General features: G+C 46.2%; 12 non-coding genes across 12 annotated transcripts; all 12 read right to left on the bottom strand.

Annotated features, from left to right (window-relative positions):
- Positions 1-858: 858 nt before the first annotated feature.
- Positions 859-1049, bottom strand: LOC130304138 (U2 spliceosomal RNA). The gene has a single exon (XR_008853941.1). It is a non-coding gene; the product is annotated as a U2 spliceosomal RNA (small nuclear RNA).
- A 2082-nt stretch (positions 1050-3131) lies between these two features.
- On the bottom strand, positions 3132-3322 carry LOC130304137 (U2 spliceosomal RNA). The gene has a single exon (XR_008853940.1). It is a non-coding gene; the product is annotated as a U2 spliceosomal RNA (small nuclear RNA).
- Positions 3323-5408: 2086 nt separating this feature from the next.
- LOC130304131 (U2 spliceosomal RNA) lies at positions 5409-5599 on the bottom strand. The gene has a single exon (XR_008853934.1). It is a non-coding gene; the product is annotated as a U2 spliceosomal RNA (small nuclear RNA).
- A 2060-nt stretch (positions 5600-7659) lies between these two features.
- Positions 7660-7850, bottom strand: LOC130304136 (U2 spliceosomal RNA). Its single transcript, XR_008853939.1, has one exon. It is a non-coding gene; the product is annotated as a U2 spliceosomal RNA (small nuclear RNA).
- A 2085-nt stretch (positions 7851-9935) lies between these two features.
- Positions 9936-10126, bottom strand: LOC130304135 (U2 spliceosomal RNA). Its single transcript, XR_008853938.1, has one exon. It is a non-coding gene; the product is annotated as a U2 spliceosomal RNA (small nuclear RNA).
- A 2096-nt stretch (positions 10127-12222) lies between these two features.
- Positions 12223-12413, bottom strand: LOC130304134 (U2 spliceosomal RNA). Its single transcript, XR_008853937.1, has one exon. It is a non-coding gene; the product is annotated as a U2 spliceosomal RNA (small nuclear RNA).
- A 2083-nt stretch (positions 12414-14496) lies between these two features.
- Positions 14497-14687, bottom strand: LOC130304133 (U2 spliceosomal RNA). The gene has a single exon (XR_008853936.1). It is a non-coding gene; the product is annotated as a U2 spliceosomal RNA (small nuclear RNA).
- A 2083-nt stretch (positions 14688-16770) lies between these two features.
- LOC130304132 (U2 spliceosomal RNA) lies at positions 16771-16961 on the bottom strand. The gene has a single exon (XR_008853935.1). It is a non-coding gene; the product is annotated as a U2 spliceosomal RNA (small nuclear RNA).
- A 2097-nt stretch (positions 16962-19058) lies between these two features.
- LOC130304177 (U2 spliceosomal RNA) lies at positions 19059-19249 on the bottom strand. Its single transcript, XR_008853976.1, has one exon. It is a non-coding gene; the product is annotated as a U2 spliceosomal RNA (small nuclear RNA).
- A 2087-nt stretch (positions 19250-21336) lies between these two features.
- Positions 21337-21527, bottom strand: LOC130304166 (U2 spliceosomal RNA). The gene has a single exon (XR_008853967.1). It is a non-coding gene; the product is annotated as a U2 spliceosomal RNA (small nuclear RNA).
- Positions 21528-23615: 2088 nt separating this feature from the next.
- On the bottom strand, positions 23616-23806 carry LOC130304154 (U2 spliceosomal RNA). The gene has a single exon (XR_008853956.1). It is a non-coding gene; the product is annotated as a U2 spliceosomal RNA (small nuclear RNA).
- A 2085-nt stretch (positions 23807-25891) lies between these two features.
- LOC130304143 (U2 spliceosomal RNA) lies at positions 25892-26082 on the bottom strand. Its single transcript, XR_008853945.1, has one exon. It is a non-coding gene; the product is annotated as a U2 spliceosomal RNA (small nuclear RNA).
- Between the last annotated feature and the right edge of the window lie 490 nt (positions 26083-26572).

Genomic DNA, 26572 nt, shown 5'->3' with positions numbered 1-26572 from the left:
AGCATTTTTACAACATTATACATAGGTGCTGAATACATAAAAAGCGACTGTTCAGCGACAGACAAGTCGCATCGGCTGAAAGTAGGCCAGAATGTCAGTCCATGTTGGAGCAGGTTTAGATACAGTCTAAAGTATAGATCTCAAAGTCTGTGCACAGAATTTAGCAAGGGCCTCGCACCTTCTGATGCATCAGGTAGGTGCACAATAGCATAGCCTAACCCTCTGTACTTTGGTCTATATTGATGCGGGACATAGACAGCCAGCTGATGACCAATCCATTAGTGCAATGGATGGCTGGAAGCATTTGTCTTTGCCTTTGCAATACCACAGAAGCAATGCATGGTCAATGTACAGCAATGACACACCTGTGTGAACAGCCAGGAGACCCCCCCCCCCCCCCCATGTTATGTTACATAGTTACATAGTTAGTACGGTCGAAAAAAGACATATGTCCATCAAGTTCAACCAGGGAATTAAGGGGTAGGGGTGTGGCGCGATATTGGGGAAGGGATGAGATTTTATATTTCTTCATAAGCATTAATCTTATTTTGTCAATTAGGAACATTCAGCACCCACCCGCTATCAAGGCAGCTGCCTATCATGTCATGCCCTACCTGCACAGGTGTGCTGGCTACTCAAATGATCCAATTAAGGAGGCCATTTAGTCAGCAGCAGCAGAAGTCCTGTGCCTGGACGCTCCAACAGCGGCCAGACACAAGCAGAAGCAGCAGAAGCAGCAGCAGCAGCACCACCTTTTGTTTTTTGGCTGCAGCAGCAAGGCCCACAGGGCTGGCTAGCTGGCTAGCCAGCAAGCAGGTAGCAATGAAAGTAGGAATCTTTCTTTTTAACCCTGTAAGGGGGTGGTGCACTGTACCCGAAGATACTGCCATATCGGGTCAATGCATAGGGCGACGGAAGCAAGCTTCGAAATCGGCCCCCGTTCTCAAAAATCCATTTAATATATGGTCCCCAGATAGGGGACGTATCAGATATTAAACTGATAAGAACAGATACTACACTTGATCTTAGCCAAAAGGCCGAGAAGCGATAACCGTGAAAGGGGCGGGCCCAACAAGGTCCCCTTCATGGGCACTATCACTGCTTGCTGTCAGGGAGGCTGCCAGACAATTTTCCATGCACACTCTGGGCTGGGGGGCAGTCAACCACCAGTACACACAGCAGAACCTAAACCCATACCATTATTGCTAAGCAGCAAGACAGGGGCCCATTGCACTCCCACGGGGCCTTTTTAAATGCAATCCATAACCCGGATTTGCCAGGAACCCTTCTTACTCCTCCTACTTGCATGTGACACTGGGCTTAGGATCTGCATAGGAAACACACACACAAGCACACACCTACCTTTGTTGCCTGCAGATGCCTCCTTGGCTGTCCCCAAACGGTATCAAACCAACACCCACGGGAAGCTGTAAGCATAGAGGACATGCCTGCACCCCATTGGACTTACCTGTGTGGGTTAAATCCGGGTTATTTGACAACCTATGGCGGTGATGGTTCTGCTCAGGCAGAGCAGTGCTGATGCTCCTCATAAAGCTGTCGCTGCTGTGAAGGTTCTAGGTGACATCACAAATCCCTATGGTTACATACACAACAAAGCTGGGTTGTTGTTGTTTACACTCTGCAAGGCCTGTGGAAGTGAGTGACATCATAGCACTGTAGTTCTGAGGGTTCTAGATGGATGCAACAATCTCCTGTTGCTTCTATGAAGGCCATAATAGACGACATCACCAAACAGCTCCATAGTCACATACACAGCAAAGGAGAGATGTTGTTTACACCTAGTGATGTCAGTGGTATTGAGTGACATCACAGCACAGTGCTAAGGCTCCTGGGCCTGGACACAGCAGCGGCTGCAATATCTCAACGGAGAATACGTTTATATATATGTGTGTGTGTGCGCGTATATATATATATATATATATATATATATATATATATATATATTTCTCCGCCAAAATCACTTTTAAACCCATTTCCACCTTTTTTTCCCTTCTCTTCCTCTTACTTTTTTTTCACGTTTTTTTACGTTTTTCTCCTTTTCGCCTCTTTTCTGGGCGTATTATTCTTCTTTTTCTTCTTTTTTTTCGTCTAATGCATACCCCATCAGTGCAGCAATGCTTATTCAATACCGCCAGCAGATGGAGACACTGGGGGATAATTTTCTAAGGATTTATACTGATTTTTCCTGTCTGAATTTGTCGCACAGAAAGTTGCAGGCCAAATATGTGTGACATTTCTGCGACTTTAGCTTCTAGAGCATTTTTACAACATTATACATAGGTGCTGAATACATAAAAAGCGACTGTTCAGCGACAGACAAGTCGCATCGGCTGAAAGTAGGCCAGAATGTCAGTCCATGTTGGAGCAGGTTTAGATACAGTCTAAAGTATAGATCTCAAAGTCTGTGCACAGAATTTAGCAAGGGCCTCGCACCTTCTGATGCATCAGGTAGGTGCACAATAGCATAGCCTAACCCTCTGTACTTTGGTCTATATTGATGCGGGACATAGACAGCCAGCTGATGACCAATCCATTAGTGCAATGGATGGCTGGAAGCATTTGTCTTTGCCTTTGCAATACCACAGAAGCAATGCATGGTCAATGTACAGCAATGACACACCTGTGTGAACAGCCAGGAGACCCCCCCCCCCCCATGTTATGTTACATAGTTACATAGTTAGTACGGTCGAAAAAAGACATATGTCCATCAAGTTCAACCAGGGAATTAAGGGGTAGGGGTGTGGCGCGATATTGGGGAAGGGATGAGATTTTATATTTCTTCATAAGCATTAATCTTATTTTGTCAATTAGGAACATTCAGCACCCACCCGCTATCAAGGCAGCTGCCTATCATGTCATGCCCTACCTGCACAGGTGTGCTGGCTACTCAAATGATCCAATTAAGGAGGCCATTTAGTCAGCAGCAGCAGAAGTCCTGTGCCTGGACGCTCCAACAGCGGCCAGACACAAGCAGAAGCAGCAGAAGCAGCAGCAGCAGCACCACCTTTTGTTTTTTGGCTGCAGCAGCAAGGCCCACAGGGCTGGCTAGCTGGCTAGCCAGCAAGCAGGTAGCAATGAAAGTAGGAATCTTTCTTTTTAACCCTGTAAGGGGGTGGTGCACTGTACCCGAAGATACTGCCATATCGGGTCAATGCATAGGGCGACGGAAGCAAGCTTCGAAATCGGCCCCCGTTCTCAAAAATCCATTTAATATATGGTCCCCAGATAGGGGACGTATCAGATATTAAACTGATAAGAACAGATACTACACTTGATCTTAGCCAAAAGGCCGAGAAGCGATAACCGTGAAAGGGGCGGGCCCAACAAGGTCCCCTTCATGGGCACTATCACTGCTTGCTGTCAGGGAGGCTGCCAGACAATTTTCCATGCACACTCTGGGCTGGGGGGCAGTCAACCACCAGTACACACAGCAGAACCTAAACCCATACCATTATTGCTAAGCAGCAAGACAGGGGCCCATTGCACTCCCACGGGGCCTTTTTAAATGCAATCCATAACCCGGATTTGCCAGGAACCCTTCTTACTCCTCCTACTTGCATGTGACACTGGGCTTAGGATCTGCATAGGAAACACACACACAAGCACACACCTACCTTTGTTGCCTGCAGATGCCTCCTTGGCTGTCCCCAAACGGTATCAAACCAACACCCACGGGAAGCTGTAAGCATAGAGGACATGCCTGCACCCCATTGGACTTACCTGTGTGGGTTAAATCCGGGTTATTTGACAACCTATGGCGGTGATGGTTCTGCTCAGGCAGAGCAGTGCTGATGCTCCTCATAAAGCTGTCGCTGCTGTGAAGGTTCTAGGTGACATCACAAATCCCTATGGTTACATACACAACAAAGCTGGGTTGTTGTTGTTTACACTCTGCAAGGCCTGTGGAAGTGAGTGACATCATAGCACTGTAGTTCTGAGGGTTCTAGATGGATGCAACAATCTCCTGTTGCTTCTATGAAGGCCATAATAGACGACATCACCAAACAGCTCCATAGTCACATACACAGCAAAGGAGAGATGTTGTTTACACCTAGTGATGTCAGTGGTATTGAGTGACATCACAGCACAGTGCTAAGGCTCCTGGGCCTGGACACAGCAGCGGCTGCAATATCTCAACGGAGAATACGTTTATATATATGTGTGTGTGTGCGCGTATATATATATATATATATATATATATATATATATATATATATTTCTCCGCCGAAATCACTTTTAAACCCATTTCCACCTTTTTTTCCCTTCTCTTCCTCTTACTTTTTTTTCACGTTTTTTTACGTTTTTCTCCTTTTCGCCTCTTTTCTGGGCGTATTATTCTTCTTTTTCTTCTTTTTTTTCGTCTAATGCATACCCCATCAGTGCAGCAATGCTTATTCAATACCGCCAGCAGATGGAGACACTGGGGGATAATTTTCTAAGGATTTATACTGATTTTTCCTGTCTGAATTTGTCGCACAGAAAGTTGCAGGCCAAATATGTGTGACATTTCTGCGACTTTAGCTTCTAGAGCATTTTTACAACATTATACATAGGTGCTGAATACATAAAAAGCGACTGTTCAGCGACAGACAAGTCGCATCGGCTGAAAGTAGGCCAGAATGTCAGTCCATGTTGGAGCAGGTTTAGATACAGTCTAAAGTATAGATCTCAAAGTCTGTGCACAGAATTTAGCAAGGGCCTCGCACCTTCTGATGCATCAGGTAGGTGCACAATAGCATAGCCTAACCCTCTGTACTTTGGTCTATATTGATGCGGGACATAGACAGCCAGCTGATGACCAATCCATTAGTGCAATGGATGGCTGGAAGCATTTGTCTTTGCCTTTGCAATACCACAGAAGCAATGCATGGTCAATGTACAGCAATGACACACCTGTGTGAACAGCCAGGAGACCCCCCCCCCCCCCCCCATGTTATGTTACATAGTTACATAGTTAGTACGGTCGAAAAAAGACATATGTCCATCAAGTTCAACCAGGGAATTAAGGGGTAGGGGTGTGGCGCGATATTGGGGAAGGGATGAGATTTTATATTTCTTCATAAGCATTAATCTTATTTTGTCAATTAGGAACATTCAGCACCCACCCGCTATCAAGGCAGCTGCCTATCATGTCATGCCCTACCTGCACAGGTGTGCTGGCTACTCAAATGATCCAATTAAGGAGGCCATTTAGTCAGCAGCAGCAGAAGTCCTGTGCCTGGACGCTCCAACAGCGGCCAGACACAAGCAGAAGCAGCAGAAGCAGCAGCAGCAGCACCACCTTTTGTTTTTTGGCTGCAGCAGCAAGGCCCACAGGGCTGGCTAGCTGGCTAGCCAGCAAGCAGGTAGCAATGAAAGTAGGAATCTTTCTTTTTAACCCTGTAAGGGGGTGGTGCACTGTACCCGATGATACTGCCATATCGGGTCAATGCATAGGGCGACGGAAGCAAGCTTCGAAATCGGCCCCCGTTCTCAAAAATCCATTTAATATATGGTCCCCAGATAGGGGACGTATCAGATATTAAACTGATAAGAACAGATACTACACTTGATCTTAGCCAAAAGGCCGAGAAGCGATAACCGTGAAAGGGGCGGGCCCAACAAGGTCCCCTTCATGGGCACTATCACTGCTTGCTGTCAGGGAGGCTGCCAGACAATTTTCCATGCACACTCTGGGCTGGGGGGCAGTCAACCACCAGTACACACAGCAGAACCTAAACCCATACCATTATTGCTAAGCAGCAAGACAGGGGCCCATTGCACTCCCACGGGGCCTTTTTAAATGCAATCCATAACCCGGATTTGCCAGGAACCCTTCTTACTCCTCCTACTTGCATGTGACACTGGGCTTAGGATCTGCATAGGAAACACACACACAAGCACACACCTACCTTTGTTGCCTGCAGATGCCTCCTTGGCTGTCCCCAAACGGTATCAAACCAACACCCACGGGAAGCTGTAAGCATAGAGGACATGCCTGCACCCCATTGGACTTACCTGTGTGGGTTAAATCCGGGTTATTTGACAACCTATGGCGGTGATGGTTCTGCTCAGGCAGAGCAGTGCTGATGCTCCTCATAAAGCTGTCGCTGCTGTGAAGGTTCTAGGTGACATCACAAATCCCTATGGTTACATACACAACAAAGCTGGGTTGTTGTTGTTTACACTCTGCAAGGCCTGTGGAAGTGAGTGACATCATAGCACTGTAGTTCTGAGGGTTCTAGATGGATGCAACAATCTCCTGTTGCTTCTATGAAGGCCATAATAGACGACATCACCAAACAGCTCCATAGTCACATACACAGCAAAGGAGAGATGTTGTTTACACCTAGTGATGTCAGTGGTATTGAGTGACATCACAGCACAGTGCTAAGGCTCCTGGGCCTGGACACAGCAGCGGCTGCAATATCTCAACGGAGAATATGTTTATATATATGTGTGTGTGTGCGCGTATATATATATATATATATATATATATATATATATATATATATATTTCTCCGCCGAAATCACTTTTAAACCCATTTCCACCTTTTTTTCCCTTCTCTTCCTCTTACTTTTTTTTCACGTTTTTTTACGTTTTTCTCCTTTTCGCCTCTTTTCTGGGCGTATTATTCTTCTTTTTCTTCTTTTTTTTCGTCTAATGCATACCCCATCAGTGCAGCAATGCTTATTCAATACCGCCAGCAGATGGAGACACTGGGGGATAATTTTCTAAGGATTTATACTGATTTTTCCTGTCTGAATTTGTCGCACAGAAAGTTGCAGGCCAAATATGTGTGACATTTCTGCGACTTTAGCTTCTAGAGCATTTTTACAACATTATACATAGGTGCTGAATACATAAAAAGCGACTGTTCAGCGACAGACAAGTCGCATCGGCTGAAAGTAGGCCAGAATGTCAGTCCATGTTGGAGCAGGTTTAGATACAGTCTAAAGTATAGATCTCAAAGTCTGTGCACAGAATTTAGCAAGGGCCTCGCACCTTCTGATGCATCAGGTAGGTGCACAATAGCATAGCCTAACCCTCTGTACTTTGGTCTATATTGATGCGGGACATAGACAGCCAGCTGATGACCAATCCATTAGTGCAATGGATGGCTGGAAGCATTTGTCTTTGCCTTTGCAATACCACAGAAGCAATGCATGGTCAATGTACAGCAATGACACACCTGTGTGAACAGCCAGGAGACCCCCCCCCCCCCCCCCATGTTATCGAAAAAAGACATATGTCCATCAAGTTCAACCAGGGAATTAAGGGGTAGGGGTGTGGCGCGATATTGGGGAAGGGATGAGATTTTATATTTCTTCATAAGCATTAATCTTATTTTGTCAATTAGGAACATTCAGCACCCACCGCTATCAAGGCAGCTGCCTATCATGTCATGCCCTACCTGCACAGGTGTGCTGGCTACTCAAATGATCCAATTAAGGAGGCCATTTAGTCAGCAGCAGCAGAAGTCCTGTGCCTGGACGCTCCAACAGCGGCCAGACACAAGCAGAAGCAGCAGAAGCAGCAGCAGCACCACCACCTTTTGTTTTTTGGCTGCAGCAGCAAGGCCCACAGGGCTGGCTAGCTGGCTAGCCAGCAAGCAGGTAGCAATGAAAGTAGGAATCTTTCTTTTTAACCCTGTAAGGGGGTGGTGCACTGTACCCGAAGATACTGCCATATCGGGTCAATGCATAGGGCGACGGAAGCAAGCTTCGAAATCGGCCCCCGTTCTCAAAAATCCATTTAATATATGGTCCCCAGATAGGGGACGTATCAGATATTAAACTGATAAGAACAGATACTACACTTGATCTTAGCCAAAAGGCCGAGAAGCGATAACCGTGAAAGGGGCGGGCCCAACAAGGTCCCCTTCATGGGCACTATCACTGCTTGCTGTCAGGGAGGCTGCCAGACAATTTTCCATGCACACTCTGGGCTGGGGGGCAGTCAACCACCAGTACACACAGCAGAACCTAAACCCATACCATTATTGCTAAGCAGCAAGACAGGGGCCCATTGCACTCCCACGGGGCCTTTTTAAATGCAATCCATAACCCGGATTTGCCAGGAACCCTTCTTACTCCTCCTACTTGCATGTGACACTGGGCTTAGGATCTGCATAGGAAACACACACACAAGCACACACCTACCTTTGTTGCCTGCAGATGCCTCCTTGGCTGTCCCCAAACGGTATCAAACCAACACCCACGGGAAGCTGTAAGCATAGAGGACATGCCTGCACCCCATTGGACTTACCTGTGTGGGTTAAATCCGGGTTATTTGACAACCTATGGCGGTGATGGTTCTGCTCAGGCAGAGCAGTGCTGATGCTCCTCATAAAGCTGTCGCTGCTGTGAAGGTTCTAGGTGACATCACAAATCCCTATGGTTACATACACAACAAAGCTGGGTTGTTGTTGTTTACACTCTGCAAGGCCTGTGGAAGTGAGTGACATCATAGCACTGTAGTTCTGAGGGTTCTAGATGGATGCAACAATCTCCTGTTGCTTCTATGAAGGCCATAATAGACGACATCACCAAACAGCTCCATAGTCACATACACAGCAAAGGAGAGATGTTGTTTACACCTAGTGATGTCAGTGGTATTGAGTGACATCACAGCACAGTGCTAAGGCTCCTGGGCCTGGACACAGCAGCGGCTGCAATATCTCAACGGAGAATACGTTTATATATATGTGTGTGTGTGCGCGTATATATATATATATATATATATATATATATATATATATATATTTCTCCGCCGAAATCACTTTTAAACCCATTTCCACCTTTTTTTCCCTTCTCTTCCTCTTACTTTTTTTTCACGTTTTTTTACGTTTTTCTCCTTTTCGCCTCTTTTCTGGGCGTATTATTCTTCTTTTTCTTCTTTTTTTTCGTCTAATGCATACCCCATCAGTGCAGCAATGCTTATTCAATACCGCCAGCAGATGGAGACACTGGGGGATAATTTTCTAAGGATTTATACAGATTTTTCCTGTCTGAATTTGTCGCACAGAAAGTTGCAGGCCAAATATGTGTGACATTTCTGCGACTTTAGCTTCTAGAGCATTTTTACAACATTATACATAGGTGCTGAATACATAAAAAGCGACTGTTCAGCGACAGACAAGTCGCATCGGCTGAAAGTAGGCCAGAATGTCAGTCCATGTTGGAGCAGGTTTAGATACAGTCTAAAGTATAGATCTCAAAGTCTGTGCACAGAATTTAGCAAGGGCCTCGCACCTTCTGATGCATCAGGTAGGTGCACAATAGCATAGCCTAACCCTCTGTACTTTGGTCTATATTGATGCGGGACATAGACAGCCAGCTGATGACCAATCCATTAGTGCAATGGATGGCTGGAAGCATTTGTCTTTGCCTTTGCAATACCACAGAAGCAATGCATGGTCAATGTACAGCAATGACACACCTGTGTGAACAGCCAGGAGACCCCCCCCCCCCCCCCATGTTATGTTACATAGTTACATAGTTAGTACGGTCGAAAAAAGACATATGTCCATCAAGTTCAACCAGGGAATTAAGGGGTAGGGGTGTGGCGCGATATTGGGGAAGGGATGAGATTTTATATTTCTTCATAAGCATTAATCTTATTTTGTCAATTAGGAACATTCAGCACCCACCCGCTATCAAGGCAGCTGCCTATCATGTCATGCCCTACCTGCACAGGTGTGCTGGCTACTCAAATGATCCAATTAAGGAGGCCATTTAGTCAGCAGCAGCAGAAGTCCTGTGCCTGGACGCTCCAACAGCGGCCAGACACAAGCAGAAGCAGCAGAAGCAGCAGCAGCAGCACCACCTTTTGTTTTTTGGCTGCAGCAGCAAGGCCCACAGGGCTGGCTAGCTGGCTAGCCAGCAAGCAGGTAGCAATGAAAGTAGGAATCTTTCTTTTTAACCCTGTAAGGGGGTGGTGCACTGTACCCGAAGATACTGCCATATCGGGTCAATGCATAGGGCGACGGAAGCAAGCTTCGAAATCGGCCCCCGTTCTCAAAAATCCATTTAATATATGGTCCCCAGATAGGGGACGTATCAGATATTAAACTGATAAGAACAGATACTACACTTGATCTTAGCCAAAAGGCCGAGAAGCGATAACCGTGAAAGGGGCGGGCCCAACAAGGTCCCCTTCATGGGCACTATCACTGCTTGCTGTCAGGGAGGCTGCCAGACAATTTTCCATGCACACTCTGGGCTGGGGGGCAGTCAACCACCAGTACACACAGCAGAACCTAAACCCATACCATTATTGCTAAGCAGCAAGACAGGGGCCCATTGCACTCCCACGGGGCCTTTTTAAATGCAATCCATAACCCGGATTTGCCAGGAACCCTTCTTACTCCTCCTACTTGCATGTGACACTGGGCTTAGGATCTGCATAGGAAACACACACACAAGCACACACCTACCTTTGTTGCCTGCAGATGCCTCCTTGGCTGTCCCCAAACGGTATCAAACCAACACCCACGGGAAGCTGTAAGCATAGAGGACATGCCTGCACCCCATTGGACTTACCTGTGTGGGTTAAATCCGGGTTATTTGACAACCTATGGCGGTGATGGTTCTGCTCAGGCAGAGCAGTGCTGATGCTCCTCATAAAGCTGTCGCTGCTGTGAAGGTTCTAGGTGACATCACAAATCCCTATGGTTACATACACAACAAAGCTGGGTTGTTGTTGTTTACACTCTGCAAGGCCTGTGGAAGTGAGTGACATCATAGCACTGTAGTTCTGAGGGTTCTAGATGGATGCAACAATCTCCTGTTGCTTCTATGAAGGCCATAATAGACGACATCACCAAACAGCTCCATAGTCACATACACAGCAAAGGAGAGATGTTGTTTACACCTAGTGATGTCAGTGGTATTGAGTGACATCACAGCACAGTGCTAAGGCTCCTGGGCCTGGACACAGCAGCGGCTGCAATATCTCAACGGAGAATACGTTTATATATATGTGTGTGTGTGCGCGTATATATATATATATATATATATATATATATATATATATATATATATATATTTCTCCGCCGAAATCACTTTTAAACCCATTTCCACCTTTTTTTCCCTTCTCTTCCTCTTACTTTTTTTTCACGTTTTTTTACGTTTTCTCCTTTTCGCCTCTTTTCTGGGCGTATTATTCTTCTTTTTCTTCTTTTTTTTCGTCTAATGCATACCCCATCAGTGCAGCAATGCTTATTCAATACCGCCAGCAGATGGAGACACTGGGGGATAATTTTCTAAGGATTTATACTGATTTTTCCTGTCTGAATTTGTCGCACAGAAAGTTGCAGGCCAAATATGTGTGACATTTCTGCGACTTTAGCTTCTAGAGCATTTTTACAACATTATACATAGGTGCTGAATACATAAAAAGCGACTGTTCAGCGACAGACAAGTCGCATCGGCTGAAAGTAGGCCAGAATGTCAGTCCATGTTGGAGCAGGTTTAGATACAGTCTAAAGTATAGATCTCAAAGTCTGTGCACAGAATTTAGCAAGGGCCTCGCACCTTCTGATGCATCAGGTAGGTGCACAATAGCATAGCCTAACCCTCTGTACTTTGGTCTATATTGATGCGGGACATAGACAGCCAGCTGATGACCAATCCATTAGTGCAATGGATGGCTGGAAGCATTTGTCTTTGCCTTTGCAATACCACAGAAGCAATGCATGGTCAATGTACAGCAATGACACACCTGTGTGAACAGCCAGGAGACCCCCCCCCCCCCCCCCCCCATGTTATGTTACATAGTTACATAGTTAGTACGGTCGAAAAAAGACATATGTCCATCAAGTTCAACCAGGGAATTAAGGGGTAGGGGTGTGGCGCGATATTGGGGAAGGGATGAGATTTTATATTTCTTCATAAGCATTAATCTTATTTTGTCAATTAGGAACATTCAGCACCCACCCGCTATCAAGGCAGCTGCCTATCATGTCATGCCCTACCTGCACAGGTGTGCTGGCTACTCAAATGATCCAATTAAGGAGGCCATTTAGTCAGCAGCAGCAGAAGTCCTGTGCCTGGACGCTCCAACAGCGGCCAGACACAAGCAGAAGCAGCAGAAGCAGCAGCAGCAGCACCACCTTTTGTTTTTTGGCTGCAGCAGCAAGGCCCACAGGGCTGGCTAGCTGGCTAGCCAGCAAGCAGGTAGCAATGAAAGTAGGAATCTTTCTTTTTAACCCTGTAAGGGGGTGGTGCACTGTACCCGAAGATACTGCCATATCGGGTCAATGCATAGGGCGACGGAAGCAAGCTTCGAAATCGGCCCCCGTTCTCAAAAATCCATTTAATATATGGTCCCCAGATAGGGGACGTATCAGATATTAAACTGATAAGAACAGATACTACACTTGATCTTAGCCAAAAGGCCGAGAAGCGATAACCGTGAAAGGGGCGGGCCCAACAAGGTCCCCTTCATGGGCACTATCACTGCTTGCTATCAGGGAGGCTGCCAGACAATTTTCCATGCACACTCTGGGCTGGGGGGCAGTCAACCACCAGTACACACAGCAGAACCTAAACCCATACCATTATTGCTAAGCAGCAAGACAGGGGCCCATTGCACTCCCACGGGGCCTTTTTAAATGCAATCCATAACCCGGATTTGCCAGGAACCCTTCTTACTCCTCCTACTTGCATGTGACACTGGGCTTAGGATCTGCATAGGAAACACACACACAAGCACACACCTACCTTTGTTGCCTGCAGATGCCTCCTTGGCTGTCCCCAAACGGTATCAAACCAACACCCACGGGAAGCTGTAAGCATAGAGGACATGCCTGCACCCCATTGGACTTACCTGTGTGGGTTAAATCCGGGTTATTTGACAACCTATGGCGGTGATGGTTCTGCTCAGGCAGAGCAGTGCTGATGCTCCTCATAAAGCTGTCGCTGCTGTGAAGGTTCTAGGTGACATCACAAATCCCTATGGTTACATACACAACAAAGCTGGGTTGTTGTTGTTTACACTCTGCAAGGCCTGTGGAAGTGAGTGACATCATAGCACTGTAGTTCTGAGGGTTCTAGATGGATGCAACAATCTCCTGTTGCTTCTATGAAGGCCATAATAGACGACATCACCAAACAGCTCCATAGTCACATACACAGCAAAGGAGAGATGTTGTTTACACCTAGTGATGTCAGTGGTATTGAGTGACATCACAGCACAGTGCTAAGGCTCCTGGGCCTGGACACAGCAGCGGCTGCAATATCTCAACGGAGAATACGTTTATATATATGTGTGTGTGTGCGCGTATATATATATATATATATATATATATATATATATATATATATCTCCGCCGAAATCACTTTTAAACCCATTTCCACCTTTTTTTCCCTTCTCTTCCTCTTACTTTTTTTTCACGTTTTTTTACGTTTTTCTCCTTTTCGCCTCTTTTCTGGGCGTATTATTCTTCTTTTTCTTCTTTTTTTTCGTCTAATGCATACCCCATCAGTGCAGCAATGCTTATTCAATACCGCCAGCAGATGGAGACACTGGGGGATAATTTTCTAAGGATTTATACTGATTTTTCCTGTCTGAATTTGTCGCACAGAAAGTTGCAGGCCAAATATGTGTGACATTTCTGCGACTTTAGCTTCTAGAGCATTTTTACAACATTATACATAGGTGCTGAATACATAAAAAGCGACTGTTCAGCGACAGACAAGTCGCATCGGCTGAAAGTAGGCCAGAATGTCAGTCCATGTTGGAGCAGGTTTAGATACAGTCTAAAGTATAGATCTCAAAGTCTGTGCACAGAATTTAGCAAGGGCCTCGCACCTTCTGATGCATCAGGTAGGTGCACAATAGCATAGCCTAACCCTCTGTACTTTGGTCTATATTGATGCGGGACATAGACAGCCAGCTGATGACCAATCCATTAGTGCAATGGATGGCTGGAAGCATTTGTCTTTGCCTTTGCAATACCACAGAAGCAATGCATGGTCAATGTACAGCAATGACACACCTGTGTGAACAGCCAGGAGACCCCCCCCCCCCCCCCATGTTATGTTACATAGTTACATAGTTAGTACGGTCGAAAAAAGACATATGTCCATCAAGTTCAACCAGGGAATTAAGGGGTAGGGGTGTGGCGCGATATTGGGGAAGGGATGAGATTTTATATTTCTTCATAAGCATTAATCTTATTTTGTCAATTAGGAACATTCAGCACCCACCCGCTATCAAGGCAGCTGCCTATCATGTCATGCCCTACCTGCACAGGTGTGCTGGCTACTCAAATGATCCAATTAAGGAGGCCATTTAGTCAGCAGCAGCAGAAGTCCTGTGCCTGGACGCTCCAACAGCGGCCAGACACAAGCAGAAGCAGCAGAAGCAGCAGCAGCAGCACCACCTTTTGTTTTTTGGCTGCAGCAGCAAGGCCCACAGGGCTGGCTAGCTGGCTAGCCAGCAAGCAGGTAGCAATGAAAGTAGGAATCTTTCTTTTTAACCCTGTAAGGGGGTGGTGCACTGTACCCGAAGATACTGCCATATCGGGTCAATGCATAGGGCGACGGAAGCAAGCTTCGAAATCGGCCCCCGTTCTCAAAAATCCATTTAATATATGGTCCCCAGATAGGGGACGTATCAGATATTAAACTGATAAGAACAGATACTACACTTGATCTTAGCCAAAAGGCCGAGAAGCGATAACCGTGAAAGGGGCGGGCCCAACAAGGTCCCCTTCATGGGCACTATCACTGCTTGCTGTCAGGGAGGCTGCCAGACAATTTTCCATGCACACTCTGGGCTGGGGGGCAGTCAACCACCAGTACACACAGCAGAACCTAAACCCATACCATTATTGCTAAGCAGCAAGACAGGGGCCCATTGCACTCCCACGGGGCCTTTTTAAATGCAATCCATAACCCGGATTTGCCAGGAACCCTTCTTACTCCTCCTACTTGCATGTGACACTGGGCTTAGGATCTGCATAGGAAACACACACACAAGCACACACCTACCTTTGTTGCCTGCAGATGCCTCCTTGGCTGTCCCCAAACGGTATCAAACCAACACCCACGGGAAGCTGTAAGCATAGAGGACATGCCTGCACCCCATTGGACTTACCTGTGTGGGTTAAATCCGGGTTATTTGACAACCTATGGCGGTGATGGTTTTGCTCAGGCAGAGCAGTGCTGATGCTCCTCATAAAGCTGTCGCTGCTGTGAAGGTTCTAGGTGACATCACAAATCCCTATGGTTACATACACAACAAAGCTGGGTTGTTGTTGTTTACACTCTGCAAGGCCTGTGGAAGTGAGTGACATCATAGCACTGTAGTTCTGAGGGCTCTAGATGGATGCAACAATCTCCTGTTGCTTCTATGAAGGCCATAATAGACGACATCACCAAACAGCTCCATAGTCACATACACAGCAAAGGAGAGATGTTGTTTACACCTAGTGATGTCAGTGGTATTGAGTGACATCACAGCACAGTGCTAAGGCTCCTGGGCCTGGACACAGCAGCGGCTGCAATATCTCAACGGAGAATACGTTTATATATATGTGTGTGTGTGCGCGTATATATATATATATATATATATATATATATATATATATATATATTTCTCCGCCGAAATCACTTTTAAACCCATTTCCACCTTTTTTTCCCTTCTCTTCCTCTTACTTTTTTTTCACGTTTTTTTACGTTTTTCTCCTTTTCGCCTCTTTTCTGGGCGTATTATTCTTCTTTTTCTTCTTTTTTTTCGTCTAATGCATACCCCATCAGTGCAGCAATGCTTATTCAATACCGCCAGCAGATGGAGACACTGGGGGATAATTTTCTAAGGATTTATACTGATTTTTCCTGTCTGAATTTGTCGCACAGAAAGTTGCAGGCCAAATATGTGTGACATTTCTGCGACTTTAGCTTCTAGAGCATTTTTACAACATTATACATAGGTGCTGAATACATAAAAAGCGACTGTTCAGCGACAGACAAGTCGCATCGGCTGAAAGTAGGCCAGAATGTCAGTCCATGTTGGAGCAGGTTTAGATACAGTCTAAAGTATAGATCTCAAAGTCTGTGCACAGAATTTAGCAAGGGCCTCGCACCTTCTGATGCATCAGGTAGGTGCACAATAGCATAGCCTAACCCTCTGTACTTTGGTCTATATTGATGCGGGACATAGACAGCCAGCTGATGACCAATCCATTAGTGCAATGGATGGCTGGAAGCATTTGTCTTTGCCTTTGCAATACCACAGAAGCAATGCATGGTCAATGTACAGCAATGACACACCTGTGTGAACAGCCAGGAGACCCCCCCCCCCCATGTTATGTTACATAGTTACATAGTTAGTACGGTCGAAAAAAGACATATGTCCATCAAGTTCAACCAGGGAATTAAGGGGTAGGGGTGTGGCGCGATATTGGGGAAGGGATGAGATTTTATATTTCGTCATAAGCATTAATCTTATTTTGTCAATTAGGAACATTCAGCACCCACCCGCTATCAAGGCAGCTGCCTATCATGTCATGCCCTACCTGCACAGGTGTGCTGGCTACTCAAATGATCCAATTAAGGAGGCCATTTAGTCAGCAGCAGCAGAAGTCCTGTGCCTGGACGCTCCAACAGCGGCCAGACACAAGCAGAAGCAGCAGAAGCAGCAGCAGCAGCACCACCTTTTGTTTTTTGGCTGCAGCAGCAAGGCCCACAGGGCTGGCTAGCTGGCTAGCCAGCAAGCAGGTAGCAATGAAAGTAGGAATCTTTCTTTTTAACCCTGTAAGGGGGTGGTGCACTGTACCCGAAGATACTGCCATATCGGGTCAATGCATAGGGCGACGGAAGCAAGCTTCGAAATCGGCCCCCGTTCTCAAAAATCCATTTAATATATGGTCCCCAGATAGGGGACGTATCAGATATTAAACTGATAAGAACAGATACTACACTTGATCTTAGCCAAAAGGCCGAGAAGCGATAACCGTGAAAGGGGCGGGCCCAACAAGGTCCCCTTCATGGGCACTATCACTGCTTGCTGTCAGGGAGGCTGCCAGACAATTTTCCATGCACACTCTGGGCTGGGGGGCAGTCAACCACCAGTACACACAGCAGAACCTAAACCCATACCATTATTGCTAAGCAGCAAGACAGGGGCCCATTGCACTCCCACGGGGCCTTTTTAAATGCAATCCATAACCCGGATTTGCCAGGAACCCTTCTTACTCCTCCTACTTGCATGTGACACTGGGCTTAGGATCTGCATAGGAAACACACACACAAGCACACACCTACCTTTGTTGCCTGCAGATGCCTCCTTGGCTGTCCCCAAACGGTATCAAACCAACACCCACGGGAAGCTGTAAGCATAGAGGACATGCCTGCACCCCATTGGACTTACCTGTGTGGGTTAAATCCGGGTTATTTGACAACCTATGGCGGTGATGGTTCTGCTCAGGCAGAGCAGTGCTGATGCTCCTCATAAAGCTGTCGCTGCTGTGAAGGTTCTAGGTGACATCACAAATCCCTATGGTTACATACACAACAAAGCTGGGTTGTTGTTGTTTACACTCTGCAAGGCCTGTGGAAGTGAGTGACATCATAGCACTGTAGTTCTGAGGGTTCTAGATGGATGCAACAATCTCCTGTTGCTTCTATGAAGGCCATAATAGACGACATCACCAAACAGCTCCATAGTCACATACACAGCAAAGGAGAGATGTTGTTTACACCTAGTGATGTCAGTGGTATTGAGTGACATCACAGCACAGTGCTAAGGCTCCTGGGCCTGGACACAGCAGCGGCTGCAATATCTCAACGGAGAATACGTTTATATATATGTGTGTGTGTGCGCGTATATATATATATATATATATATATATATATATATATATATATATATATATATTTCTCCGCCGAAATCACTTTTAAACCCATTTCCACCTTTTTTTCCCTTCTCTTCCTCTTACTTTTTTTTCACGTTTTTTTACGTTTTTCTCCTTTTCGCCTCTTTTCTGGGCGTATTATTCTTCTTTTTCTTCTTTTTTTTCGTCTAATGCATACCCCATCAGTGCAGCAATGCTTATTCAATACCGCCAGCAGATGGAGACACTGGGGGATAATTTTCTAAGGATTTATACTGATTTTTCCTGTCTGAATTTGTCGCACAGAAAGTTGCAGGCCAAATATGTGTGACATTTCTGCGACTTTAGCTTCTAGAGCATTTTTACAACATTATACATAGGTGCTGAATACATAAAAAGCGACTGTTCAGCGACAGACAAGTCGCATCGGCTGAAAGTAGGCCAGAATGTCAGTCCATGTTGGAGCAGGTTTAGATACAGTCTAAAGTATAGATCTCAAAGTCTGTGCACAGAATTTAGCAAGGGCCTCGCACCTTCTGATGCATCAGGTAGGTGCACAATAGCATAGCCTAACCCTCTGTACTTTGGTCTATATTGATGCGGGACATAGACAGCCAGCTGATGACCAATCCATTAGTGCAATGGATGGCTGGAAGCATTTGTCTTTGCCTTTGCAATACCACAGAAGCAATGCATGGTCAATGTACAGCAATGACACACCTGTGTGAACAGCCAGGAGACCCCCCCCCCCCCCCCCCATGTTATGTTACATAGTTACATAGTTAGTACGGTCGAAAAAAGACATATGTCCATCAAGTTCAACCAGGGAATTAAGGGGTAGGGGTGTGGCGCGATATTGGGGAAGGGATGAGATTTTATATTTCTTCATAAGCATTAATCTTATTTTGTCAATTAGGAACATTCAGCACCCACCCGCTATCAAGGCAGCTGCCTATCATGTCATGCCCTACCTGCACAGGTGTGCTGGCTACTCAAATGATCCAATTAAGGAGGCCATTTAGTCAGCAGCAGCAGAAGTCCTGTGCCTGGACGCTCCAACAGCGGCCAGACACAAGCAGAAGCAGCAGAAGCAGCAGCAGCAGCACCACCTTTTGTTTTTTGGCTGCAGCAGCAAGGCCCACAGGGCTGGCTAGCTGGCTAGCCAGCAAGCAGGTAGCAATGAAAGTAGGAATCTTTCTTTTTAACCCTGTAAGGGGGTGGTGCACTGTACCCGAAGATACTGCCATATCGGGTCAATGCATAGGGCGACGGAAGCAAGCTTCGAAATCGGCCCCCGTTCTCAAAAATCCATTTAATATATGGTCCCCAGATAGGGGACGTATCAGATATTAAACTGATAAGAACAGATACTACACTTGATCTTAGCCAAAAGGCCGAGAAGCGATAACCGTGAAAGGGGCGGGCCCAACAAGGTCCCCTTCATGGGCACTATCACTGCTTGCTGTCAGGGAGGCTGCCAGACAATTTTCCATGCACACTCTGGGCTGGGGGGCAGTCAACCACCAGTACACACAGCAGAACCTAAACCCATACCATTATTGCTAAGCAGCAAGACAGGGGCCCATTGCACTCCCACGGGGCCTTTTTAAATGCAATCCATAACCCGGATTTGCCAGGAACCCTTCTTACTCCTCCTACTTGCATGTGACACTGGGCTTAGGATCTGCATAGGAAACACACACACAAGCACACACCTACCTTTGTTGCCTGCAGATGCCTCCTTGGCTGTCCCCAAACGGTATCAAACCAACACCCACGGGAAGCTGTAAGCATAGAGGACATGCCTGCACCCCATTGGACTTACCTGTGTGGGTTAAATCCGGGTTATTTGACAACCTATGGCGGTGATGGTTCTGCTCAGGCAGAGCAGTGCTGATGCTCCTCATAAAGCTGTCGCTGCTGTGAAGGTTCTAGGTGACATCACAAATCCCTATGGTTACATACACAACAAAGCTGGGTTGTTGTTGTTTACACTCTGCAAGGCCTGTGGAAGTGAGTGACATCATAGCACTGTAGTTCTGAGGGTTCTAGATGGATGCAACAATCTCCTGTTGCTTCTATGAAGGCCATAATAGACGACATCACCAAACAGCTCCATAGTCACATACACAGCAAAGGAGAGATGTTGTTTACACCTAGTGATGTCAGTGGTATTGAGTGACATCACAGCACAGTGCTAAGGCTCCTGGGCCTGGACACAGCAGCGGCTGCAATATCTCAACGGAGAATACGTTTATATATATGTGTGTGTGTGCGCGTATATATATATATATATATATATATATATATATATATATATATATTTCTCCGCCGAAATCACTTTTAAACCCATTTCCACCTTTTTTTCCCTTCTCTTCCTCTTACTTTTTTTTCACGTTTTTTTACGTTTTTCTCCTTTTCGCCTCTTTTCTGGGCGTATTATTCTTCTTTTTCTTCTTTTTTTTCGTCTAATGCATACCCCATCAGTGCAGCAATGCTTATTCAATACCGCCAGCAGATGGAGACACTGGGGGATAATTTTCTAAGGATTTATACTGATTTTTCCTGTCTGAATTTGTCGCACAGAAAGTTGCAGGCCAAATATGTGTGACATTTCTGCGACTTTAGCTTCTAGAGCATTTTTACAACATTATACATAGGTGCTGAATACATAAAAAGCGACTGTTCAGCGACAGACAAGTCGCATCGGCTGAAAGTAGGCCAGAATGTCAGTCCATGTTGGAGCAGGTTTAGATACAGTCTAAAGTATAGATCTCAAAGTCTGTGCACAGAATTTAGCAAGGGCCTCGCACCTTCTGATGCATCAGGTAGGTGCACAATAGCATAGCCTAACCCTCTGTACTTTGGTCTATATTGATGCGGGACATAGACAGCCAGCTGATGACCAATCCATTAGTGCAATGGATGGCTGGAAGCATTTGTCTTTGCCTTTGCAATACCACAGAAGCAATGCATGGTCAATGTACAGCAATGACACACCTGTGTGAACAGCCAGGAGACCCCCCCCCCCCCCCCATGTTATGTTACATAGTTACATAGTTAGTACGGTCGAAAAAAGACATATGTCCATCAAGTTCAACCAGGGAATTAAGGGGTAGGGGTGTGGCACGATATTGGGGAAGGGATGAGATTTTATATTTCTTCATAAGCATTAATCTTATTTTGTCAATTAGGAACATTCAGCACCCACCCGCTATCAAGGCAGCTGCCTATCATGTCATGCCCTACCTGCACAGGTGTGCTGGCTACTCAAATGATCCAATTAAGGAGGCCATTTAGTCAGCAGCAGCAGAAGTCCTGTGCCTGGACGCTCCAACAGCGGCCAGACACAAGCAGAAGCAGCAGAAGCAGCAGCAGCAGCACCACCTTTTGTTTTTTGGCTGCAGCAGCAAGGCCCACAGGGCTGGCTAGCTGGCTAGCCAGCAAGCAGGTAGCAATGAAAGTAGGAATCTTTCTTTTTAACCCTGTAAGGGGGTGGTGCACTGTACCCGAAGATACTGCCATATCGGGTCAATGCATAGGGCGACGGAAGCAAGCTTCGAAATCGGCCCCCGTTCTCAAAAATCCATTTAATATATGGTCCCCAGATAGGGGACGTATCAGATATTAAACTGATAAGAACAGATACTACACTTGATCTTAGCCAAAAGGCCGAGAAGCGATAACCGTGAAAGGGGCGGGCCCAACAAGGTCCCCTTCATGGGCACTATCACTGCTTGCTGTCAGGGAGGCTGCCAGACAATTTTCCATGCACACTCTGGGCTGGGGGGCAGTCAACCACCAGTACACACAGCAGAACCTAAACCCATACCATTATTGCTAAGCAGCAAGACAGGGGCCCATTGCACTCCCACGGGGCCTTTTTAAATGCAATCCATAACCCGGATTTGCCAGGAACCCTTCTTACTCCTCCTACTTGCATGTGACACTGGGCTTAGGATCTGCATAGGAAACACACACACAAGCACACACCTACCTTTGTTGCCTGCAGATGCCTCCTTGGCTGTCCCCAAACGGTATCAAACCAACACCCACGGGAAGCTGTAAGCATAGAGGACATGCCTGCACCCCATTGGACTTACCTGTGTGGGTTAAATCCGGGTTATTTGACAACCTATGGCGGTGATGGTTCTGCTCAGGCAGAGCAGTGCTGATGCTCCTCATAAAGCTGTCGCTGCTGTGAAGGTTCTAGGTGACATCACAAATCCCTATGGTTACATACACAACAAAGCTGGGTTGTTGTTGTTTACACTCTGCAAGGCCTGTGGAAGTGAGTGACATCATAGCACTGTAGTTCTGAGGGTTCTAGATGGATGCAACAATCTCCTGTTGCTTCTATGAAGGCCATAATAGACGACATCACCAAACAGCTCCATAGTCACATACACAGCAAAGGAGAGATGTTGTTTACACCTAGTGATGTCAGTGGTATTGAGTGACATCACAGCACAGTGCTAAGGCTCCTGGGCCTGGACACAGCAGCGGCTGCAATATCTCAACGGAGAATACGTTTATATATATGTGTGTGTGTGCGCGTATATATATATATATATATATATATATATATATATATATATTTCTCCGCCGAAATCACTTTTAAACCCATTTCCACCTTTTTTTCCCTTCTCTTCCTCTTACTTTTTTTTCACGTTTTTTTACGTTTTTCTCCTTTTCGCCTCTTTTCTGGGCGTATTATTCTTCTTTTTCTTCTTTTTTTTCGTCTAATGCATACCCCATCAGTGCAGCAATGCTTATTCAATACCGCCAGCAGATGGAGACACTGGGGGATAATTTTCTAAGGATTTATACTGATTTTTCCTGTCTGAATTTGTCGCACAGAAAGTTGCAGGCCAAATATGTGTGACATTTCTGCGACTTTAGCTTCTAGAGCATTTTTACAACATTATACATAGGTGCTGAATACATAAAAAGCGACTGTTCAGCGACAGACAAGTCGCATCGGCTGAAAGTAGGCCAGAATGTCAGTCCATGTTGGAGCAGGTTTAGATACAGTCTAAAGTATAGATCTCAAAGTCTGTGCACAGAATTTAGCAAGGGCCTCGCACCTTCTGATGCATCAGGTAGGTGCACAATAGCATAGCCTAACCCTCTGTACTTTGGTCTATATTGATGCGGGACATAGACAGCCAGCTGATGACCAATCCATTAGTGCAATGGATGGCTGGAAGCATTTGTCTTTGCCTTTGCAATACCACAGAAGCAATGCATGGTCAATGTACAGCAATGACACACCTGTGTGAACAGCCAGGAGACCCCCCCCCCCCCCCCCCCCCATGTTATGTTACATAGTTACATAGTTAGTACGGTCGAAAAAAGACATATGTCCATCAAGTTCAACCAGGGAATTAAGGGGTAGGGGTGTGGCGCGATATTGGGGAAGGGATGAGATTTTATATTTCTTCATAAGCATTAATCTTATTTTGTCAATTAGGAACATTCAGCACCCACCCGCTATCAAGGCAGCTGCCTATCATGTCATGCCCTACCTGCACAGGTGTGCTGGCTACTCAAATGATCCAATTAAGGAGGCCATTTAGTCAGCAGCAGCAGAAGTCCTGTGCCTGGACGCTCCAACAGCGGCCAGACACAAGCAGAAGCAGCAGAAGCAGCAGCAGCAGCACCACCTTTTGTTTTTTGGCTGCAGCAGCAAGGCCCACAGGGCTGGCTAGCTGGCTAGCCAGCAAGCAGGTAGCAATGAAAGTAGGAATCTTTCTTTTTAACCCTGTAAGGGGGTGGTGCACTGTACCCGAAGATACTGCCATATCGGGTCAATGCATAGGGCGACGGAAGCAAGCTTCGAAATCGGCCCCCGTTCTCAAAAATCCATTTAATATATGGTCCCCAGATAGGGGACGTATCAGATATTAAACTGATAAGAACAGATACTACACTTGATCTTAGCCAAAAGGCCGAGAAGCGATAACCGTGAAAGGGGCGGGCCCAACAAGGTCCCCTTCATGGGCACTATCACTGCTTGCTGTCAGGGAGGCTGCCAGACAATTTTCCATGCACACTCTGGGCTGGGGGGCAGTCAACCACCAGTACACACAGCAGAACCTAAACCCATACCATTATTGCTAAGCAGCAAGACAGGGGCCCATTGCACTCCCACGGGGCCTTTTTAAATGCAATCCATAACCCGGATTTGCCAGGAACCCTTCTTACTCCTCCTACTTGCATGTGACACTGGGCTTAGGATCTGCATAGGAAACACACACACAAGCACACACCTACCTTTGTTGCCTGCAGATGCCTCCTTGGCTGTCCCCAAACGGTATCAAACCAACACCCACGGGAAGCTGTAAGCATAGAGGACATGCCTGCACCCCATTGGACTTACCTGTGTGGGTTAAATCCGGGTTATTTGACAACCTATGGCGGTGATGGTTCTGCTCAGGCAGAGCAGTGCTGATGCTCCTCATAAAGCTGTCGCTGCTGTGAAGGTTCTAGGTGACATCACAAATCCCTATGGTTACATACACAACAAAGCTGGGTTGTTGTTGTTTACACTCTGCAAGGCCTGTGGAAGTGAGTGACATCATAGCACTGTAGTTCTGAGGGTTCTAGATGGATGCAACAATCTCCTGTTGCTTCTATGAAGGCCATAATAGACGACATCACCAAACAGCTCCATAGTCACATACACAGCAAAGGAGAGATGTTGTTTACACCTAGTGATGTCAGTGGTATTGAGTGACATCACAGCACAGTGCTAAGGCTCCTGGGCCTGGACACAGCAGCGGCTGCAATATCTCAACGGAGAATACGTTTATATATATGTGTGTGTGTGCGCGTATATATATATATATATATATATATATATATATATATATATATTCTCCGCCGAAATCACTTTTAAACCCATTTCCACCTTTTTTTCCCTTCTCTTCCTCTTACTTTTTTTTCACGTTTTTTTACGTTTTTCTCCTTTTCGCCTCTTTTCTGGGCGTATTATTCTTCTTTTTCTTCTTTTTTTTCGTCTAATGCATACCCCATCAGTGCAGCAATGCTTATTCAATACCGCCAGCAGATGGAGACACTGGGGGATAATTTTCTAAGGATTTATACTGATTTTTCCTGTCTGAATTTGTCGCACAGAAAGTTGCAGGCCAAATATGTGTGACATTTCTGCGACTTTAGCTTCTAGAGCATTTTTACAACATTATACATAGGTGCTGAATACATAAAAAGCGACTGTTCAGCGACAGACAAGTCGCATCGGCTGAAAGTAGGCCAGAATGTCAGTCCATGTTGGAGCAGGTTTAGATACAGTCTAAAGTATAGATCTCAAAGTCTGTGCACAGAATTTAGCAAGGGCCTCGCACCTTCTGATGCATCAGGTAGGTGCACAATAGCATAGCCTAACCCTCTGTACTTTGGTCTATATTGATGCGGGACATAGACAGCCAGCTGATGACCAATCCATTAGTGCAATGGATGGCTGGAAGCATTTGTCTTTGCCTTTGCAATACCACAGAAGCAATGCATGGTCAATGTACAGCAATGACACACCTGTGTGAACAGCCAGGAGACCCCCCCCCCCCCCCCCATGTTATGTTACATAGTTACATAGTTAGTACGGTCGAAAAAAGACATATGTCCATCAAGTTCAACCAGGGAATTAAGGGGTAGGGGTGTGGCGCGATATTGGGGAAGGGATGAGATTTTATATTTCTTCATAAGCATTAATCTTATTTTGTCAATTAGGAACATTCAGCACCCACCCGCTATCAAGGCAGCTGCCTATCATGTCATGCCCTACCTGCACAGGTGTGCTGGCTACTCAAATGATCCAATTAAGGAGGCCATTTAGTCAGCAGCAGCAGAAGTCCTGTGCCTGGACGCTCCAACAGCGGCCAGACACAAGCAGAAGCAGCAGAAGCAGCAGCAGCAGCACCACCTTTTGTTTTTTGGCTGCAGCAGCAAGGCCCACAGGGCTGGCTAGCTGGCTAGCCAGCAAGCAGGTAGCAATGAAAGTAGGAATCTTTCTTTTTAACCCTGTAAGGGGGTGGTGCACTGTACCCGAAGATACTGCCATATCGGGTCAATGCATAGGGCGACGGAAGCAAGCTTCGAAATCGGCCCCCGTTCTCAAAAATCCATTTAATATATGGTCCCCAGATAGGGGACGTATCAGATATTAAACTGATAAGAACAGATACTACACTTGATCTTAGCCAAAAGGCCGAGAAGCGATAACCGTGAAAGGGGCGGGCCCAACAAGGTCCCCTTCATGGGCACTATCACTGCTTGCTGTCAGGGAGGCTGCCAGACAATTTTCCATGCACACTCTGGGCTGGGGGGCAGTCAACCACCAGTACACACAGCAGAACCTAAACCCATACCATTATTGCTAAGCAGCAAGACAGGGGCCCATTGCACTCCCACGGGGCCTTTTTAAATGCAATCCATAACCCGGATTTGCCAGGAACCCTTCTTACTCCTCCTACTTGCATGTGACACTGGGCTTAGGATCTGCATAGGAAACACACACACAAGCACACACCTACCTTTGTTGCCTGCAGATGCCTCCTTGGCTGTCCCCAAACGGTATCAAACCAACACCCACGGGAAGCTGTAAGCATAGAGGACATGCCTGCACCCCATTGGACTTACCTGTGTGGGTTAAATCCGGGTTATTTGACAACCTATGGCGGTGATGGTTCTGCTCAGGCAGAGCAGTGCTG

This window comes from Hyla sarda, unplaced genomic scaffold (genome assembly GCF_029499605.1).
Source record: "Hyla sarda isolate aHylSar1 unplaced genomic scaffold, aHylSar1.hap1 scaffold_1264, whole genome shotgun sequence".
In the NCBI taxonomy this organism is placed as follows: Eukaryota; Metazoa; Chordata; class Amphibia; order Anura; family Hylidae; genus Hyla; species Hyla sarda.
The sequence above is the reverse complement of the archived record's forward strand: the minus strand, read 5'-3'. Positions and strand labels throughout refer to the sequence as shown.